Source organism: Anabrus simplex, chromosome X (assembly GCF_040414725.1).
Source record: "Anabrus simplex isolate iqAnaSimp1 chromosome X, ASM4041472v1, whole genome shotgun sequence".
Lineage (NCBI taxonomy): Eukaryota > Metazoa > Arthropoda > Insecta > Orthoptera > Tettigoniidae > Anabrus > Anabrus simplex.
In genome coordinates, this window is record NC_090279.1 from 112119262 (window position 1) to 112131616 (window position 12355).

The following is a 12355-nucleotide window of genomic DNA, read 5'->3' on the forward strand; positions in this document are numbered from 1 at the left end:
CTTTGAAATGTGGTGGCGGCGAATTGAAAAATTCCACGTGCTCTTGTTTGGAAACAAACTCACATGCTTTTTGACAGCTGTCATCCGCCATCTCGCATCACAAACCTATGGCTGCACTCTTTAGCTACATACCTTTGAAATATGGTGGCAGAAAATTTAAAATAATTCTACAGCAGCAATCTCTCGACGCTAATTGCACAAGATGGTGGCTGTACATGACTCCTTAAGGGTGCTTACGCAAGATGTCTTCTATACACAGGGTCTCATAAGACTCCCTTGGGATGCTTGCTCAAGATGGCGGACAAAAGATGGCTGCTATACGTGACTCCTTATGAGACTCCTTAAGGGTGCTTGCGCAGGATGGCTGCTGGTCTTATGAAGAAAGTTAGCTTAGAGGCTAACGTGTCGTGCTAGTTCGATTCATTAAATTTGGGGCTTAAATGCAAAATGTTAAATATCTCGAAAACGGTGCATCGTAGAGCAAAACGGACAAAATTTTTCCGCCTAATAACCAGGTTCGCAGTATTAGGAACATGATAGCATAAGAAAAAAATAGTCTAATGATGAGATCAATGGTTCGATTCCTACTTAAGCCCTGTGGCATTGGCAGCTATCTAATTCCACAAGGTGGCGGCTACACATAGCTTCTTATGAGACAGTTTAAGGGTGCCTGCACAAGATGGCTTGAGACACCCTAGAGATGCTTACGCAAGATGGCGGACACAGAATGGTGGCTATACATAGCTCCTTATGAGACAGCTTAAGGGTGCTCTCACAAGATGGCGGCTACTCGTGTGAAGAAGGCTAGCTTAGAGGCTACTGCGCAAGATGACGGCTGCTGTTATGCATGCGGTGGAGGACAATTTGAAATTCTATGTGCATAATCAACAGAGCATCGTGCTGCTATCTTTAGCTACTACCTTTGAAATGTGGTGGTGAGTAATTAAAAATATTCTTCGTGCTTTTTTGACAGCTAACAGCGGTCATCTTTAAACAATAGCGGTTATACATAAGCTGTTAAGGCCTCTTCCTCTGTCAAGGCATAGCTCTATCGAACAAGTTTAAACCTGCATCGCGAAGGCAAGAGTGTGCAGCGATAACATCATCGTGCATGTTTAGACTTGCGAAACATAACAAGACTAGAATCGATATCGTCAACCTCAACATGTGATCAGAATATTGATTGATGTGTTCGGAACACTACATAAGTCATTAAGACTAGAATCGAACAATGTACTCGATACAACATGGGTTTAGAACATGTTAGGGGATACCTTTGTTCTAAGAAGATTATATTGAAACATAACAAGACTAGAATTGTTGCTGTTAACTTTAACATGTAATCAGAACATTGTTTGATGTGTTCAGAGCAAAAGTACAATTTCAATGATCTGCCTAGTGTAAATATCAAAAACACACTGTGCATATAATGCATAGCCAACTGGCTCGGTAAACGATAATCTGATTTAGTTACAATAGAAAAAACATAGATTTAAACCCTGTTGTATTATCGCAAACACGAAGAGTAATATTAAACAGAACAATTAGAATATTAGAATTATTTAATCCCTTTCATCATTGAGCAGGACCAGCCCTCACTTTGGGAGTCCTGCAGATTTCAGGGATGCAAGCAAATGATTAGGCAATTTGTTGAATTTAGGTTTTGTTACTTTTGACTTGAAACCTGAAGTACGTAAGTCTTCTTGGTTCCCCCGTAGTTACACTGGAGTACTTTCCATTTGCTTTCCTTCCCTAGCTCTTCAATGTAACGCGAACTCAGATAACATCACCATAGCAAATGGATGGCGGTAACAAAGAGAGTCCGTTTGTCGAAACACTGCCTGCCTCATGGGAAAACTGGCCGTAATTTTCCAAACGCCAAGTGATTGCGGGTCTGTTGAAAACCACGCTGGGAATTGCGACTGCGGCAGAACAAACAAGTGTTTCCTCTTCCGGCATCTCTCGCAATTAGTCAGATGACCGAACATATAGCAATTAAACACCTACGGGCTAAAGGATTCGAGATGGCAGGTATAGTATGTGCCTTCCCTGACAGCACATACTCCATCATCGCAAGTGTGGGCAGAACTCCCGCGTATCGTCGGAGTACACAATTCACCTACTCATCTCTATCTCCCGTCACTTTCGGCAGGTATGTTCAGTTTTGGCCATAAAGCGCGAGGTTGTGGCACACCATCTCAGGCGCCCTTCATGGAGATGGACTTGAGGAGTGCAGCAAAGCGTCTCCTGGGGCGTACAAAATCCATAACCATTTGAGTGACTGATCAACAGCATATGGCGTAAGGGCACTGGGATTCCAATTCCCGAGCCAGGTAAAGATTATGCCTCTGAAAGCTGCCTGTAGGGATGGATAATGGAAGGCTTTTGCGGGCCTTCGATGAGCGAGGATTCTTGACGTGTGTGACGGTCTGCCGTGGATCACAATTCAGGAAGCTGCTCCTCGGCAGTAGCACTTAGTCGCCGTGTTTTATTTTTACCTGGGAATGTCTTAGAACGGTACCTGGTGGTATTTTCACCATAAAACAGAGGGGATTGAGGGGACTTCATGTCCCTCATGCGTTTTCCGGGTCGTGTATTACGTTCAAAATCATGGAGATCTTTACTGAGTGCCGCTCTGTTCGCAGTCGTTCCATCGCTGTGCGTAGACTATCAGCTCTACATTTGAGCTCCAGAATGATGACGGTCCCTGAGTGAAGTGTCGAACGAGTCGAGAGACAGTAGAGAAAACCACAGTTGCACACTTCTATCAACAATGGCGTGATACCTCAATGCCCACTACATATGCCAGATGGCCTTGTATTTTATAAAAGAAGGTAACCCATTACATGTCTCATAACTTTGTTGCTTTTAGGGAAGGCTGAACATTACGTGTCTGATGACCGTGTTGTTTTTCAGGGAAGGTGGAACATTATGTGTCTGGTGACCATGTTGTTTTTAAAGGTTGGTAGAACATTACATTTCTGATGACCTTGTTGTTTATAACGGAAATTAGAACATTACATGTCTCATAACTCTGTCGGTTTTAAGGAAAGGCTGAATATTACGTGTCTGGTGATCTTGTTGTTATAAAGGAAAGTAGAATATTACGCGGGTGATGACCTTGTTGTTTTTAAGGGACGTAGATAACTACATGTTTGATGACCTTGTTTTTTAAGGCATGGTAGAACTTTAGATGCCTCACGACCTTGTTGTATCTAATGAAATATAGAACATCACATGTCTGATGACCTTGTTGTTTTTCAGGTAAGGTAGAACATTACATGTCCCATGACATTGTTGTTTCTAACGGAACATAAAACATGACATGTCTGATGACCTTGTTGTTTTCGAGGGAAGGTAGAACAATACATGACTGATGACCTTGTTGTTTTTGAGGAAAGGTAGGACGTTAATGTCTGTTGACCTTGTTGTTTTAAAGGAAGGTAGAACAACACATGACTGATGACCTTGTTGTTTCTGAGGGAAGGTAGAACATTACATATCTGATGACCTTGTTGTTTTTGAGACAAGGTAGAAAATTATATGTCTGTTGACCTTGTTGTTTTAAAGGGAGGTAGGACATTACATATCTGATGACCTTGTCGTTTTAAAGGAAGGTAAAACATTACATAACTGATGACTTTGTTGTGTCTGGGAAGGTAGAACATTATATGTCTGTTGACCTTGTTGTTTTAAAGGAAGGTAGGACATTACATGTCTGATGACCTTGTTGTTTTAAAGGAAGGTAGGACATTACATATCTGTTGACCTTGTTGTTTTAAAGGAAGGTAGGACATTACATATCTGTTGACCTTGTTGTTTTAAAGGAAGGTAGGACATTACATGTCTGATGACCTTGTTGTTTCTGGGAAGGTAGAACATTATGTCTGTTGACCTTGTTGTTTTGAGGGAAGGTGAAACATTACATATCTGATGACGTTGTTGTTTTTGAGGGAAGGTAGAACATTATATGTCTGATGACCTTGTTGTTTTTAAAGGAAGGTAGGACATTACATATCTGATGACCTTGTTGTTTTTAGGGAAGGTAGAAAATTATATGTCTGATGACCTTGTCGTTTTAAAGGAAGGTAAAACATTACATATCTGATGACCTTGTTGTTTCTGGGAAGGTAGAACATTACATGTCTGATGACCGCGTTGTTTTGTAAAGTTCCCCTGTAGTTAGTGTTGAAACAGGAGAAAGAACGTCACGACTTATTTACAAGTATCTTTTTATGTATCAACACTGTACAAGAGATCTGTTCACAGCGGGATCTCGCAGATGAAGGGCCGGAGATTTGCACAATTGTAGTACCACAGCAGACCTCTCCTGTCAGCAACGGTGCACTTATCAGCTGCGCCATCCGGTGCACCAGGCTTCCACCAACTGCTGAGAGCGGGCTCACCTGGAAACACAGAACATAAGTGTCGTACAGTAGTTCCATAACACATTGTCTTTCTTCAGATTATCCCAGTTATTTCCGCGGTCACTGGAACACCCCAGGCTCATTTTGGTTTTCGCCTCAGATTTACGGCCAGATGGACTTCCTGACACGCTCATTTCTGTATGAAAATATCAACCCAGTATAGAGAGGGATTTGAACCTCAGCCTTCAGACTTCCAGTGGGTTTGGGAGTTAGAAGAGCATCCACGATATGCCATGTTTGTGGTAAGAGGAGACTAAAAGGAGCATCACGGGTACTCTAGCTGAGCCTGGCATCGTTCCCAATAAACTTTTGTCAGGCTAATCTCTCTTGTCTTTCTTGTGCGACCTCTCTTGGCCAACACTTGTTCCAGTCCGACACCGACGACTTGGGAGTCTTTCATAATCACGACCGTCGTGGGGCTTCTCTATCTTTCCGGTACCTTCAATGTTTAGAAGTGCCGGACCGCTTCTGATTGGTGCTAATAGAGGAAGGTTGTTCCTATTAAAACAATATTCACTGATGTTCTACTTGACTGCACTGTGAAGCCACCAGTAATCTGTTTCTAAGAATAATTTGTTGCGATGGCAACAACTTACCACGTGAGCGGTTCGTCAGACTGATATTACATATTTTTATCATGAAGTCAACCAGGTCCGTGTAAATGAGATCGGAATATGTTCACAGATCCACGAATTAGAGCGATGTCAATTTTATCTACGCTTTTCACAGGCAGCTGAGGCACTTTGTCGAAGCTTATAAGGAAGTCTTGGATGTTATGTCGTGTTCCAGTTATCAATCCGATAACTTTGATGTTACGAAGCTGGTACTTCTGCTAGCAGAAAGGCATTGAGGGTTCCCCCGGCTGCCCTCTCTGATGCTTCAATTATCAATCCGATAAATTTGATGTAACGAAGCTGGTACTTGTGCTAGCAGAAAGGCAATGAGGGTTCCCCACCTGCCCTGTCTGGTGCTTCAGTTATCAATCCGATAACTTTGATGTTACGAAGCTGGTGCTTGTGCTAGCAGAAAGGCATTGAGGGTTCCCCACCTGCCCTGTCTGGTGCTTCAGGCACCGTGCAATAGGTGGACAAATTCAAGTACCTAGGAGAATTTATAACAGGAAGGAATAGGAGCAATGAGGGAATAACAGAGAGGATAAAGAAGATGCGATCAGAGATATATACAATAAAAAGAATATATCTACAGACGCAAAGATTAGACATTACAAGGCAACGGTGAGAAATGCTGCTGAGACAATAGCACTAGGAAGAAATGGTGCGGAACAACTAGAGAAAGAGGAGAGAAAAATATTGAGGAAAATACTAGGCCCTAAGAGAGGAGGTGAGAGATGGATGAGGAGACCCAGGGAAGAACTATACCGGAACATGAGGACAATCTCAGAAGAAATCAGACTGAAAAGAGCAAGGTTTGCGGGACATGTAATCAGGATGAATATGGATAGAATGACGAAAAGAGTATGGGAAACAACAGCGAGGACACGAGGAAAGACAGGAACCAAGTGGGTAGTTGAACTCCGGAAAGATTGGTCGGAATTGGGGATCAAGGTGGAAGAAAAGGAAAATTGGAGAAGCAAGTACATACCGACTAATATGCCAGAGATCAACGATAGGGATGGGTACAGGAAAAGGATTGAGAGTCACCAGTGGAGTAGACAAGAGAAGAGGATACTGAATATCTCGGAAGAAGAGCGGGAGAGAAGAAGAGAAAGGATGAAGAGGTTCTGGGAGGAGAAGAAAATGCAATCCATAAAGGAGCTGTCCATGGTCCTACAGAGGCCGTAACGCAAGAAGAAGAATAAGAAGAAGAATCCGAAACTTGCAAATCGCAGACTCAATGAGAAACGGAAATTGTAGTAGCTACAATAAGTAAACTGAAAATACAGCACAGGCAGATTCACAACAAATACAAGCATTTACTTTTATTATAACTGAGAAGAAACGGGTAGGAGATGGCTTCAAATATCACAAAAAAGTATGAAAATTCAAACGCACCAGAAAGTAGAAACTGCTTCGGAAGACGATGATGTGAAGGTGAAGAGAGCAATTACATATATTTCGATGAGTTAACCTGAGGTCAAGTGAAGACACCGCGGCTCATGGATAGACGTAATCTGGTCATAAGGAAACATTTCCGGGATCAAATCGCAGAGACTATTAGAACAACGAAGTTGGCTTTGGTCGTCTTATTATCGACGATGTCACTACTTGGTCTGAGGTTCCGTAATCGATACCAGGGATATGGACGATATTGCCACACAACTTTCCTTCTATGTCTCTGAAGTGTTAGCATCTCAATTTGTAAATTACTGTTCACGTTCGAGTAGAGAGAGTTCTTGTCGATTATGTCAAAGTGAGGTTTCACGACGAGCCATGCTGGCACTTTTTAATCAATTAATTAATAAGAGCATACGAACGCACATAGAGAAGTGTGGCTTATAGTAGGGTTCTCCTGCAATTCTTGCACCAGGAGAAGTGATATTTCTCACAGAACTGATCAAACAAACTACATGAACAATATGTGTTGGTTTCATGGTATTTTGTATCCTTGCATATTCTGTGGTGGTATTCATGTATCGCCAGCCTTGTCAGTGCGGAACGCATCTCGTGGTTTCTTCTGTCCATCCTCTATCAAAGATGGCGTCAGTAGAGTAGAAATTTTCGTCTATTTTCATACGTTTGTCTCGCCGGAGCGTCAATAATTATTTTCTTGACTGGTTGATGGCAGCATTAAGTGACATCTCAACTGCTCAATGAAGAAGGTGTCTTTTTCAAGTTCATAGGCAAGCATTGAGGGCGCGTTTTTTGCTATTCCGAGGGCTCATTTTAGGAAGCGGGCTTTTACTTTTTCTATTGTGTCTAGAAATTCCTAGATCAGTTCCAAGCCAGACGTGATAATTGGCACTATTTTAGCTCTGAACAGAGTCATAGCTGTATTCATAGAGAGCTTCGTTATATTCTTCAGATCGTACGTACTCTTATCGCAGTAGTGGATGTGGATCCTGTATGACGTTCCCGATGTCTCTAGAGTTAGTCCTAAGTATTTGCTCCTAGTAATATCTTGTCTTCGGTCGGTAACCTGCCCCTCTTCGAAAAACCATATGTATACTTTTTCCTGGTTTATGACGATTTTGTTGTTTTCAGCTCAAATGTTCAGTTTGTTTAATGCTTCTTTAAGGTCATTATCGGTCTGCGAACCTAGGACCATGTCATGAGCGACACCGATTTAAGATTTTCAATGGATTTTCTGCGTCAGATGTGGCAATGTTAAACAGGAGGGGACTAACTGGGTCACCTTGGAGTACTCCACTTGTTTGAAGGATTTATTTTGATATACTTATCTCGTCGTTTATCTCTACATTGTTTTGTGACAGGAGTTTCCCTATGAGTTTTACAATTGCCTTGTCTTCTGTCATGGAGTCCATACTGTTCCTGTCCAACATGTCGAATGCCTTTGTAAACTGTGAACACTGTACAGTATTTGCCTTTGGGGTTTCTTAAGCCGCCCAGATGTCTTCTTGTAGACATTTTATAGCCCGTGAAGATGATCGATTCTTCTTAATCCTAACTGATACTCTTATATTTGATGGTCAGTGAAGTTCATTAGTCCTTCTGCTATTACACTGCAGAAGACATTGAATATATTGTTCTCTAGAGCAATCCCTCGCTATGAGATTCAGTTGTCGCCTTGTCCTTTCCTTTATATAATGTCTTTATTCAGGATTTCCTCCAGTCCTCGGAGATTTTCCGCTTTGTAGACATTTGCTGAACAATAAGATCCATATATTTGCAACGTATGATTACATTATTTAAATAAATAATTTGAAAAACTCATTTACAAAACACACCAAGGAGTTTCTCAGCGGAGGTTTAGGAACACTTGGTCTTTGTCCACTGTGAGATGCATTCGGTACTTCTCTAAATCTGGTTTCCGTTTTGTCCTCACAAGAAAGTTCTCAGCTCACACAAGAGAGAACACCTCTCCCCACATCAGGGAGGCCATCCGCCTGTAAAACTGTGTGACCCCACCAGAGAGTAGAGATGACCTCCTGTGTGTCTGAGGAGAATGTGAAAACCGGACAAGTGCTGTTTTATCCCCAACGGAACTGTTCATTGTCTTTGAGTGCAAACGGTAAGGACAACGCCACACATTCTACCAATCAGAAATGAGAAAGTCTGCGACAAAACGCGGGACTGCGTTTCTGCACTTGAGACTGAGATAAATCAGTATCTTGGAGGAATATAAAGTTCTGGCTATGATGTAAATGGGACCTGGTAATCTGGCAATCTAGAAGTTGTAGCTTGCTGCCTGTGAGAACTGTTAAAGTCTACGAGGGCTCCTCAAACATTTTCACGTGTCAAAGTAAAGACATTCCTGCTCTGGATCTGCTCAGTAATATCAATGACGGTGATAACGGTGATACGCGTATCCTTATAGCTAATTCACGGCGATATATATCCTGAAACAGAGACAGCATTTACGTACGGTCGTCATCGTTCAAAACCGTTTGTTAAATATAAAAATATTGTTTTCGAGACCATCTGAGCGGGTAGCAAATTGAAATATGGATATTGTAAGCATATTTCTGGGCCCTGCCTCACGAATTACTTCAAATGAGTCGCAGAAAATAAGGAAATGTTTAGTAAGAAATCGGTAAAACACGACGTGAGCTATAAATAGGGATCGGAGTAACTGACAGCTGCTGGTGATTGGTAGTGTGTGTGAAAAGAGAATAATAAAATATGACGACATGCAGTACCTTTATACAGGAAGCGACACATTCTTATTCACTCGGGCTGTTTGTCTACGAGCTTTACCTGTAATACTTATCGTCGCTCATGCGGGTCCTCTTCTCGCCATGATGGTGTTGTTGATGAAGAAACACCCTGTACCTGCTAGTTGGTAGTAACAATTCTCACAACGAGAACTCCATGACGAGGAATTTTTACTAAATAGGATGTGCATCACTAAATGCAATTCACTTCTCCTACGCGATGCAGGAGCATTCACACCCGTTTCTCTCGGACATATTCTGAGACATGGCCCTCCTTGAGTCAGGAGTAGTATTGGGCACCTCGGACATACTCTGAGTCATGGTCCTCCTTGAGTCGGAATTAGTATTGGGCACCTCGGACATATTCTGAGTCATGTCCCTCCTTGAGTCAGGAGTAGTATTGGGCACCTCGGACATATTCTGAGTCATGGTCCTCCTTGAGTCGGGAGTAGTATTGGGCACCTCGGACATATTCTGAGTCATGGTCCTCCTTGAGTCGGAATTAGTATTGGGCACCTCGGACATATTCTGAGTCATGTCCCTCCTTGAGTCGGGAGTAGTATTGGGCACCTCGGACATATTCTGAGTCATGGTCCTCCTTGAGTCGGGAGTAGTATTGAGCATCTCGGACATATTCTGAGTCATGGTCCTCCTTGAGTCAGGAGTAGTATTGAGCATCTCGGACATATTCTGAGTCATGGCTCACCTTGAGTCGGGAGTAGTATTGAGCACCTCGGACATATTCTGAGTCATGGTCCTCCTTGAGTCGGGAGTAGTATTGGGCACCTCGGACATATTCTGAGTCATGGCCCTCCTTGAGTCGGGAGTAGTATTGGGCACCTCGGACATATTCTGAGTCATGGTCCTCCTTGAGTCGGAATTAGTATTGGGCACCTCGGACATATTCTGAGTCATGACCCTCCTTGTGCTCAAGAGGCGAGGACTATACAATCAACCGCAGATCGCTAACCTGTCAGAGAAGAGACTGTCAATTGGACTATGTATAAGTAGATTAGCAGCCTGCTTCACATAATTTACCGAGCTGAGAATATTTTAAGCAAGCCTATGGGAGTAAAGGATTTCCAATTCCTTTTGACAGTGCCAGATTCATTGGAAGCAAAGAGATGAACTAAATGGTATTCGATATACATCTATCCATCCACAATAGAGGGGAAAACATAACAAATAAAGTAGAAATGGGCGAGTTAGGAAGAGTTAGGAAATAATGATATTTCGGCAAGCGGAGATAATGATGAAGGGATAGGAGAAAATCAAATGCTTTTAACAAGTGTTGAAAAGGGATTGGCAGTGTATGGGGGTACGGAGGGAAAACGTAAATAAATAATGTTCTGAGTTAATCTGCTGAACTCATAGTACTTCCGAGCAAAGCACGGTACAGGTGGAAGAAATGTAAGAGGAAATATGTATCTTGACGTCGTGAACAACCGAGCTCACAGAGTAATAAAGTGAGCCTGGAAAGTTAGTAAAGATCCTTCTGATTTGACGAAAGCAGTAATTGCAGCTATCTGTAAGCTATCAAAGGACTGCTAGAACCATCAAGGTACTTCAATGACACTGATGATGGTGATTCATTCGAGCCCCGGGCAAGGTATTCACTAGTATTTTTGGAGGGAGAAACCAATAAATGTTTTATGCTATGTTGGATGAGACCAGTGTGGTTTCAGACCTCAGAGGGGTTTTCATGGTCAGATCTTCAGTATTCGTCAGATAATTAAAAAGTGCTATGATATGAATAGCAAGTTGTGTTTATGTTTCGTAGATCTGGAGAAGGCATATGACAGAGTACTTCAGGAAAGGATGTTAGCCATACTGAGAGAAAGTAATATTAAGCGTAGGTGAATAAAAGCAATCAGACTCACTTATGTTGACGCTAAACGTTGATGGTAGAATGAGATCTTGGTTCAAGGTTACAGGGGTGGGATATGGCTGCAATCTTCAATGTTGTTGTTCATAGTTTACAAGGATCATCTGCTGGAAGTGTAAAGCGCCAGGGATGCGGAAATGTCATAAGCATTTTGGTGTTAAGGGCAGACAGAGCTGAAAGCCTGCAGTCTAATTTCTTGGAACTTAAAATAGGTGCAGTGAGTAGGACATTAATATTGGCATTACCAAGAATAAAGAAGCTCCCTGGCTGAGGCGGTAAAGGCGCACTCGGTTCGCCCGGAAGGACGTGGGTTCGAATCCCCGTGAGAAAGTTGTAAAATTAAGGAAATGAGATTTCCACTTCCGGAGGTGCATATGGCCCTGAGGTTCACTCATCCTACACCAAAAATGAGTACCGGGTTAATTCTGGGGGGCAAAGGCGACCGGGCGTAGAGCTAACCACTCTACCCCATCAAGTGCCGAGGTGGAAGCCTTTACCTTCCACCACTCCCAGGGCCTTCATGGCCTGTACACAGATGTCTTTGCTTTTTTTATTACCAAGAATAAAGTCATGTCAGTGGGGAAGAAAGTTTCGAGAACTGAATGTCAGGTCGCAGATACAAAAGTGGAACAGGTAGATCACTTCTCCCGGGAAGCAAGGTGCAGCAAAGCTAATGCAGTGAACTCTGGGATGAAACGGTCTGTTTTCAGGACAACTTCGCTGTGTGGGAGTGCAAGCTCGGAGAACTCTGGATATCTCGTCCATACGTTAGTTGTAATATACGTTGAAATAATGAGAATGATGTCTGGAAACACCGGGTGGGAACAATGACAGGAAGGTACCCACAATGAGAAGACAAATGCTGAGTTAGACATAATTTCCTTGGATGAAGCGGTACTCCAGTGTTGAGGTCGCGTGAGATAAATAGAGGTTGATGGGTTACCTGCGAGAATAACGGAGTCGGTCATCGAGGGTAAGAGCAGTAGAGGAGACCAGGACTCAGTTTCTAATGACTTAAAGACAAGAGGTGTGGAACCAAACGAGGGTACAACAGTCTATAATGATGATGTCCCTACCACGACCACAGTGTGTCCTACTCTCTAGTTGACGTCCGTGATAAACCTGCCCGTCTTCGTGCGGCACATAGCCTACTCCTGTCAAAGAACACCGAGAGGTCTGCTCAAGGATTAACGTCGCCATCCGACAGATGAATTTCCTCATACCCTCACTTTACGACTCTTTCCCTTCATT